The 9,335-nt window shown below is 36.1% G+C and overlaps 1 protein-coding gene across 1 annotated transcript in view; it reads right to left on the reverse strand.

Annotated features, from left to right (window-relative positions):
- The window catches only part of LOC115240574 (glutamine amidotransferase-like class 1 domain-containing protein 3A, mitochondrial), a 48,890-nt gene that overhangs the window by 38,921 nt on the left and 634 nt on the right, over positions 1-9,335 (reverse strand). The window lies entirely within an intron of this gene.

Genomic DNA, 9,335 nt, shown 5'->3' on the forward strand with positions numbered 1-9,335 from the left:
CTCGCGTGCTCTTTCTCTCGGGCATTTTTTTTTTTTTTTTGCTCTCTGACCCAGGCATGGCTTGATTAAAGTTTACTCTGCGCACGTCGACAAATATCTCGCCACGCGCGTAATTTTACTGCGCGTTGATGCTTTCTTCGGAAATGATTAAATTCGAGACATTTGTAAGATTAAGAATTGCATTATACTATGTATTATGTTCGTTGCTTTTAACAATACACATATTTTCTTATTTGTCTAGTATCTTTGTCCGTTTCGAGAATATTGCGTAGACATACAATCTACGTTCCGCATCGACATGGTTTTATTTCAGTGTTCTTCGTTTTAACCTCGTGCCAAATGCGACCGCAGCCCGTCAAGATTCACCCGCGGGCGAGCAACGGCACGCGGCTCGTGCATTATTTCGTCGACGAGATGGATCCGTCTTCGGGCAAATGGCATTTGGTAAGGACCGTCGAGTAAGTTGACGCCACGGCAAGCGCCGAGTGACAACGTTAATATTAGAGAATCCGGTTATCGCGCGCTTAATATGCAAGGGTTAATATGAAGGCGCCCCCCAGGAGTCGTAAGGTGGTGGCACACGTATGCCGGTCCACGCAACCCTTTACCCGCGAGCACAACCCACAGCGCTCTCTCTCTCTCTCTCTCTCTCTCTCTCTCTCTTTCTCACTCTCTCTCTTTTACTGCATATTTCATATTTATATTAACCTGATTAAGACATGTTGCCCCGCGGCTTAATGCAGATATGTGGAGTTTGTTTCTGAACTGGCATTCATTTTAATGGAATTTGTAATTAAATGAGCTATGCCGCGCCTCTTTCTCGTCTCGCTCGCTCGCGTGTGCACGCGGATCCGCACCTCTTTCCGCCTCGCCTCGAACGTTGTAATCCTTTCAATCTCCGCGCAATGTTGCGAGACGGCACAATGCAATCCGTTGGTCAGCGTCGCGAGAGACGCAAACTGGGTCAACGCGCTTTCGAGAGCTGCGATATGCCCAAAGAGCTTTCCGTGCACTTTCAACGAAAGGCAATACTTAAAAAAAAAAAGAATACGAATATCTTTCTACACATTTGTTATACAGAAAGTATAACCGATTAACGTATAACAATTTATTATTATACATAAAGAAATAAAGAGCGAACGTAGAGATTCTTATTCTCGAGTGATATAAATAGACTTCTTTATTCTTTTAGAGAAGTTATGACTTTTTGTAGAAATGCAGAATTAGTAGAAACGGAATATGAATCCGTAGAGTTCACTTCTCTCGAGCAACGATATTTAACGAGTGTCGTTGATAATGAATTCCGTTTGCTACATGTATGTCGAGCGGTGCGCAGTATTATTCGGTTACGAGGCGTGATTAGCGTCTCCGTCAACTCGCATCAAACTTTCCCGATTAATCAACCTGGCCTGCCCCTACGGTGCGCGCTCTCTCGCCCCCGCTTTCGCTCTTATTCTCTCCTTCCCGTCCGCGGCCAACCCCTTCGCGGTGGTGACGATGCCACGGTAATGTAAACTAATTAAACTGGAGGCCAGGCACTAATGTGTCCATTATGTCGTCCTGCCCTCGGCCCAGCTTCACACCGGACCCTCAAATCCTTCTCTCATCCTTCCTGCTCCTTCGTTACCTCTCGCGGTTTCGCTCATTCTCCGCCTTTCTTCTGACCACAATACAACAGAAATGTTAGGCACGCTGCGCCATAGTCAAAGCTGTCCTAATCCTTTTCTATACCATCTTTAGTATCTTCCGGGGCAACTTACAACTCTGTTTTGTGGAAAACCACAAATTTCTGTAGCACAAATTTACTGAAAGATTGAAATATCTTTGTGTCTTTTGTTAAAATGACTTCCAAAAATTTCATGTTTCGTATCCGGATTAAATCTCGAATAATACAAATACAAAAGAGCACGACAACTAAAATAATTAAGTGTACTATGCGTACATCCTTTTTTTACAAAAAGTTATCCGCCTTAATAATACGGCTCAGCAATCATCAGCGAGGGAAGCAATCATCAATTATTAACACCTCCATCTGTCGGTACATCTTGCCAGAACCCTCTCGACAGCGTAGAATTCTGTACAATGCATTGCTACATCATATTATATGCTACGATAGACCGTATGGCAAATAAAAATTCTATTCTCTTTCTCTCATTATCTAAGAAAAATATAAATATAAATATATATAAAGAATCATATAGCAACATTATAAAAAAAATTATAACAAAAATAAAGTAAGATTCAGCTTTTTTTAAAATATACTTTTTATCTTTATTTCTATTTTATATAAATTTGTTTTCCCCTTTTTTGATTTTTAGTATTTATAAATCTCTAAAATATTAATAGCTTTTATTTCTTATTAAAAAAACTGCGTAATTTGAAATAACATGTATTATTTACATACAGAAAATAATTTTTAACATGAGCAACATATCACACTTTTAATATTTTTCTTCTTTCTATTCATAGGATAAATTAACCTCTGTGGAGTCATCCCTTTGCATCGCCATTTAGAAGTGTTTTATGCTGCAAAAGCTGCATGGTGTTTTAATCAAGTGCCATAGCATATTGCGCCCTAAGCTAAATGCGACTCTGTAACATCCCCTCCACGGGGGTCCCTCTTACAAATTGCTAGCTATCGTGCCCCCTATAGCTGTGTCAACGATACGTCATGTCTCTAAATGTCTGACTGTCGAATTCAGCATTAGAGCGCATTGTGCTGCCATACCTGCTCAATCTCATTCATTATATTTGATGCTCATCTGCTTGTCTGCAACAACAATTGTCAATCGAACGGCAAAAAATCAATGTTATTGGTAAATCTAAAAAATCAAAACATAAATGGCAAAACAATCGCCTATTACCAAATACAACACAATAAATAGCATGCATAATAATTAACATGTAGTTAAATAATATGCAACTTACTAAATATTATTCCAAGATAGCAAAATATTTTCAAAAAATATAACTTTAGAATATTCTTTGTAATATCAAAGCACATTATCACAATTTTATCAAGTTATCTTACGAATTCTTTCTTTCTTTTATATATTTCAACTTCTAGCAAAACGAAAAAAAAATGATTTTGAGTTTTGTAAAGATGTTGCTTCGATAATTTCAAGTTACTTAAATTTTCTCTACATTCGCTTCGAATGTGCAAAAAAAAAGAACGGTATATCGATAATCATTATAGCTTCATGCGCCAACTGTCGCTGCACAGCAGGTTCTATTTATAGGCGTAAAACAATTTCCAGCATAGAAAATCACGCGTTATAGTTTCGTATTATAGCATAACGGCGTGCCATTCAGTAGGGTGCGTGGGGCTACCGTAGCATTCGTTACGCTAGTATTCATAAACCATCATAACTTTACTGGCGTGGGTTACAGCGCGATCCTCGTTACCTACTCCCTACCATCATGCAAAACGCACTGGCCTTTCGTCGCAAATGGATGATTAAAATTAACTGAATTTTCGCAAGTGGTCAACCATGATTCATCACACATATATTTCTTTATAAAATAATAAATATCTTTATAAAACGTATTTTTTCTTATGTAAAATAAAAAAATTACTGTTTCGTATTAGTTGAGATATATAAGATAAAATATCTCATTGCACATACATTCATAATTGCTAACTACATAAAAGTAGGTAAGCAAATTATAAAAATTACGTAGAGGCTTATAGCAATCGAATAAAACATTTTCTTATATCGGTTTACCAGATTCTTCCGTTTTATATTTTTGTTGATTCAGTTTAGTGTGTTTCTCTTTTATGTGCATAATATGATTTGTTCCAGAGATCCACAGAGACTACCGTACATTCAAGATAATAATTGGACATAAATAATTAACTCTTTTTTAAATGTCACTGATTTGCTTCACGGTTCACAAAGATTGCTTTGAAATATGCAAACATACCTTTTTATATTATAAGAATACTACATGTACGATACAATACAGTTTTATTCTTTTAATTCTTTTTCCCATGCTGCACGATTACAGATTTGCAAATTACGGAACTTTAGCCCTTTTCCCGTGGAGAGATAGCTTTCAAAGCTTCCAGAATATTAAAAGAGCATTAAATAAAACAGCGCATTAAGAATCATACTCGCGACCATTGTCTTGATTATTTAATTACAGAACTGAGAAATACTATAAATATAAGACAGATATATACATAATGATTTATTTATGTCATATTAAATAGCTGTAGATATATATCATGTAATTTCTTAAGTGGAAAATTATTTCAGCTTGCCGTTTGAAATTTCAAAATTGCCATACGGCACACTCACAGATTTCTTCGCGGAACTTTAATTCGTTTCACATCTCGACGAGAGTACACGCACGAAGTAGTATATAACTACGTCGACCGCTATCCCGCCTCTTGTACACGTCCCGAACGATAGTTTGCCAGAGATACGGACGAGTCCTTCAGGGCTCGCAAACCCAACGGCTGGCCACGGCGCCCACGGGAGAAACCCCAGGAACTATCCTCGAACACACAGGAACAGAACTTCCGAATCCTGTGAGCTGCAACTAGCGCAGTTATCCACGTCGCTGTTTTTGATAAGGATATTAATAAAGTTTAACACCCATGGCACTCGCGCGATACCAACAACCGCACAAAGAGGAAGATAGGACAACATTCATAACAGATGCATTTATAAACAAAGAGACAGAGAAGGAGAAGAGAGAGAGAGAGAGAGAGAGAGAGAGAGAGAGAGAGAACCCAACGGCTGGCCACGGCGCCCACGGGAGAAACCCCAGGAACTATCCTCGAACACACAGGAACAGAACTTCCGAATCCTGTGAGCTGCAACTAGCGCAGTTATCCACGTCGCTGTTTTTGATAAGGATATTAATAAAGTTTAACACCCATGGCACTCGCGCGATACCAACAACCGCACAAAGAGGAAGATAGGACAACATTCATAACAGATGCATTTATAAACAAAGAGACAGAGAAGGAGAAGAGAGAGAGAGAGAGAGAGAAGAAAGTTTAGACATCTTATAAATGCATAACTTTGCTTAATATTACAGTACGATTATTGTAAAAAAATTTTTTTATGATATAATATTTTTTTTATGTTTAATATATTATCATATATTTTTTTTCTATTTCTAGATAAAAATTGTTACACAAATTATTATCTCAAAAGATAATATATATACTTAAGTTATACATTGATTGTGTGCAAATTCTTCGAGATATTCCATGAAATGTTAGGATTTACGTTGGATAGTCACAGCGTTCTATCTTTTCACAGAACATTGTCCACTTTTCTGCCCCGCCAGTTCTTCGGATGTACAGCTTTCAGCAGACTCGGCAACAGGAGTTCCTGAAGTCGCGACGAAGGCACGAAGCTGGCTAGTGGCCCCCATAGGGGCTGTGCAGTGACTTTCGCCCCTATCTACCCTAAACCACGCTCTGGAAGCGCCTCTCCACCCTCCTACAGATAGGTCGCATCACCACCACCATGGCTTGGATCCGACTTTTGAAGACGGTCTTCTCTCTTTACTTCTCTCTGTGTCCTTCTTAATACCGATGACGATATGCCGAATGCCTCCCGGCAATGTTTTAAGTTTGATCCGCGTGCCTGCGTCGTTTGAGCAAGTTTATAAAATATATCTTTTTTAAACCACTCTCTTTTTATGAAAAAGCAGACACAATGTTTTTTCGATAAAAATATATATGCATGTGTGTGTGATAGAATCTTTTATATATTTAAAACAAGATGTGCAAGATAAGATTGCGATAAAAAGGATTATTTACAGACAAAATAATTCGAAAGATTGGTAATTTCTAAAATTGTGACATTTATAATAATAAAATTTTAATAAAAAGAAGAGTGATGTATTTTGCTGGCCAGTAAAAGCGCAATTTCTCTCTCGATGGATATAGTTATCTGCGATGATATTATTTCCTATGTCAAGCAATTCATTTTTAATTATATATTACGGCATCTCTTGAGGATTTCTGCCTATTTTCAGATACTAAATTTATTAAAACAACAAAATTTAATAAACATATCTGTTAAAATAAATGTATCTTTTCTTTTAAGTCTTTCTACTTCAATGTTCATCTTTTCTATTATAGTAATTATAAGTATATAATAATAATCTATTATTTCAATATTATTTTAGAATGATAAACATTATATTTACATTTCAGTATTTAATAATTCTTTATCGAAATCGACAATGATAAAAGCGTCTGACTATCACCGTTGGGCATCAACGGCTCAAAAGGTAGATTTCTCTACCAATGTCAGATTTGCATTTAAACAACGAGGTAAATTCTCCTCACGTAGCACGAAACAAGGACACCATTGGGAACATAAACGAAGTGGAAGACTGGCTTATGCCAGCTCGTAAAACGTCGCCGAGTATTTTAATTGGCAAAGTATGCTAAAAGTCGAGTTCACGATAAGATTTATTTATATGCTTCTCCCCCAATCATCCAAACCAAGCAAACCTGAAAATTTATCAGAACTCGAGAGACTACTCTACAAAAAATATTGTCATCTGTTGAGGCTGCCATTTATATGCATTTTTAATATATAATTATTCTGTGAATAAATTACAGATTTAAAATATTACAGCAAAAAACGGACTATATTACAATCAAATGAATAGAAAATACAATTTTATAATCCTACAATTTTTTTTTAGCAACAAACACAGACAAAGGAATTTTCTGAATGAAGTCTTTATCCGGTCAACTTCAATGCAGCCGACAAAATGAAATAAATATGAAAAAGCCAAACGGAAGGTGTTCCATTGACGATTTGTTATGGGCGTGTGATTTTCCTTTTGTTAGAAGGGCTAAGCTGGTTTAAGGCATGAATTATGAGAATCGAAAATAGACTTGTTTAAGAAATTATAATGAACATCACGTATGAATATTATCCGCCATTTGGCTGTTTAAATGGTCGAAAAAGTGCAGTATACAAGATTTATGATGTATCTCAATCCTTTAAAAGAAAGAAACCCTTTTCTTTTATCCAGCATGGCTGACAGCTTGTTCTCGACCGAAACTTCTTTATCCGTAGAAAAGTCAACGATGGGCGGGTGCGGGTGCGGGTGCGGCTGGAATCTCAGACCGTTCAACGGCAGATAATCCTCAGAGAAGAGGATCATCCAATTACGGTGCAGGTGACCCAAGCGTCATTTGTATTCATTTCCATATTCTCCTTGTTGTGAGAAAGCAGTAATAAGTTTCACAAAATCCTATCTTTGTTGCATAGATCTTGCATTACTATTCTTTTTCTCGTTTGATTGTATTTTTTTTTTTTTTATAAGAATCACGAAAGATTATCCGGAAACAAGCACTAAATAAAAACTTAACCGGACTTTCGCCCGGAATTTTTTTACCAGGATTATCTGCTTTACGGCGCTTTAAGCTTGATTTAAACCCAGTCGTGATTACATCTCGATTCTTCACAGCTTCGAGTGAATAATCTCAGCGAGAAGCTGAGATAAACAAACAAAATAAATGCCATGTTCTTCATCTCTACGAAAAAAGTGATATCATTAATACACTTGACTTAATTCCATTACATATCGTTATTAATAACAGACATTAAACATTTTCGTATTACTAATAAAGCTCCCGCGAGAGCAATAAGCTAATTATGTGAATTAACAATTTCCGATATATAGATAATTTATAATTTGCAAAGATACAGGCATATTAATTACTGTAACGTAATATAAATTCTTTTGGAAGTATATAAATAATAGTTAACAGACGATGAATACGAGACAAGAATACTGATTAAAAAATAAAAAGAAACAGCAGAGTAAAGTATGTACAATAAAAGACGCAAGTGCTATATATTGTTATGAGAAAAAGTAAGGTGCCAGAGAGATCGATGTGCCGATCAAAAGCAGTAATAGTAAATGCACATATGACGCGGTCTTCATGGCTCGTTGCACTCGAAAGTAAAGCCGGGAGGCACGTTTATAATGGAGAGAGCATGCACTTGTCCGTTCTGCTGCGGTCTAAAATCTGACGCTCCCTGCGGATACCGGTAGCACCCTCGCCGATGGCTCTGTTGCCCCTCAAAGTGGATGCAGTATCTCTCTGTTAAACAAGTTTGAGAGATACCCGCGAAAATGACAGAGAAGGATGAATGTACTCCAAAAGGAGAGGGAATAGTTTAGTCGCGAGATGAGATGACCACATCTGTTTGCAATTGTAGTAAGTGGCTCGATTTTCGTAGTTATACAGATTCGCCGATTAACGTTTACCAATTGTATATAATTGTAGTAGTATTTTGTTAACTCCATAATTATTAAAGATTGATAAAAACAGTCATTGTGATCTTTGCTTGAATAATATGTAACAATACGTAATAATTCCAAAAAATTACATCTTATAAAATAAAATCCACATTTTACATTTTATTCAATATATTAATATTATTTGATTATAATTTTTAAATTGGAAGAGAAAAGAAATCAGTGAAGCCAGAAAGAAAAATCGCCAACTATCGCTATGAATGAATCCGAAATTTGATAATATAATCGCTCCATGTAGATGGGCCATTGAGAGAATAAATTAAAAGATAAAATTGTATTTCGATGTGTTGAAAACGAGAGAGAACATAGTTTCTATGCCAGGATCATTCTCTTTATAGACAAATGTTAGTGGTCGTTTCCATACAAGTAAGCAGATATGATGTTTCAATAAGAGACGGCAGTTAGGTGTCTCTAACGTGCATTTTGGTCTCATAGCATTGTCATCCCGTATCTGAACGACCGTCGTTCGACCGCAAATACCTTTTACTTTTATGCATATGTGATATGAGAGTATATAACCATATTTTTTATTATATTTTACAAAATAGATCGTTATCAGTTGTATTTATAATTCTATAACATAAAAGCAAAAAGATATTCCTATTCTCCTATTATTTTTTTTATATTAATGGCAAATATATATATATATAATTTATATTTTTAACTATTCTTTGTCATATTCTACATACACACATCTAAATATTAATTACGTTACAATAACAAAATTTTTTATCATTATTAATATTTATATTTCACTAAAATTTATTGATCAAAATCAAAATTAACGTAAAGAAAAAAACATGTAATATGCCAGAAATTCAACTAAAAAAGTTACGAGATTGCATAGAGAACATTTATAGTTTTTGCTTTTGTGACAGGTGTCTCGCTGTGCAACGCTGTCTCTGTTATCGAGAAGAGGTTTACATAAATGATGAAGACGTCCACCTCGCGCAGTATTGAGGTAATGCGCTACAGAATAAGAGGGATACAACGACACACATACACAGACGAGAGAACGAGGG

Source organism: Formica exsecta, unplaced genomic scaffold, assembly GCF_003651465.1.
Source record: "Formica exsecta isolate Colony F162 unplaced genomic scaffold, ASM365146v1 scaffold442, whole genome shotgun sequence".
In the NCBI taxonomy this organism is placed as follows: Eukaryota; Metazoa; Arthropoda; class Insecta; order Hymenoptera; family Formicidae; genus Formica; species Formica exsecta.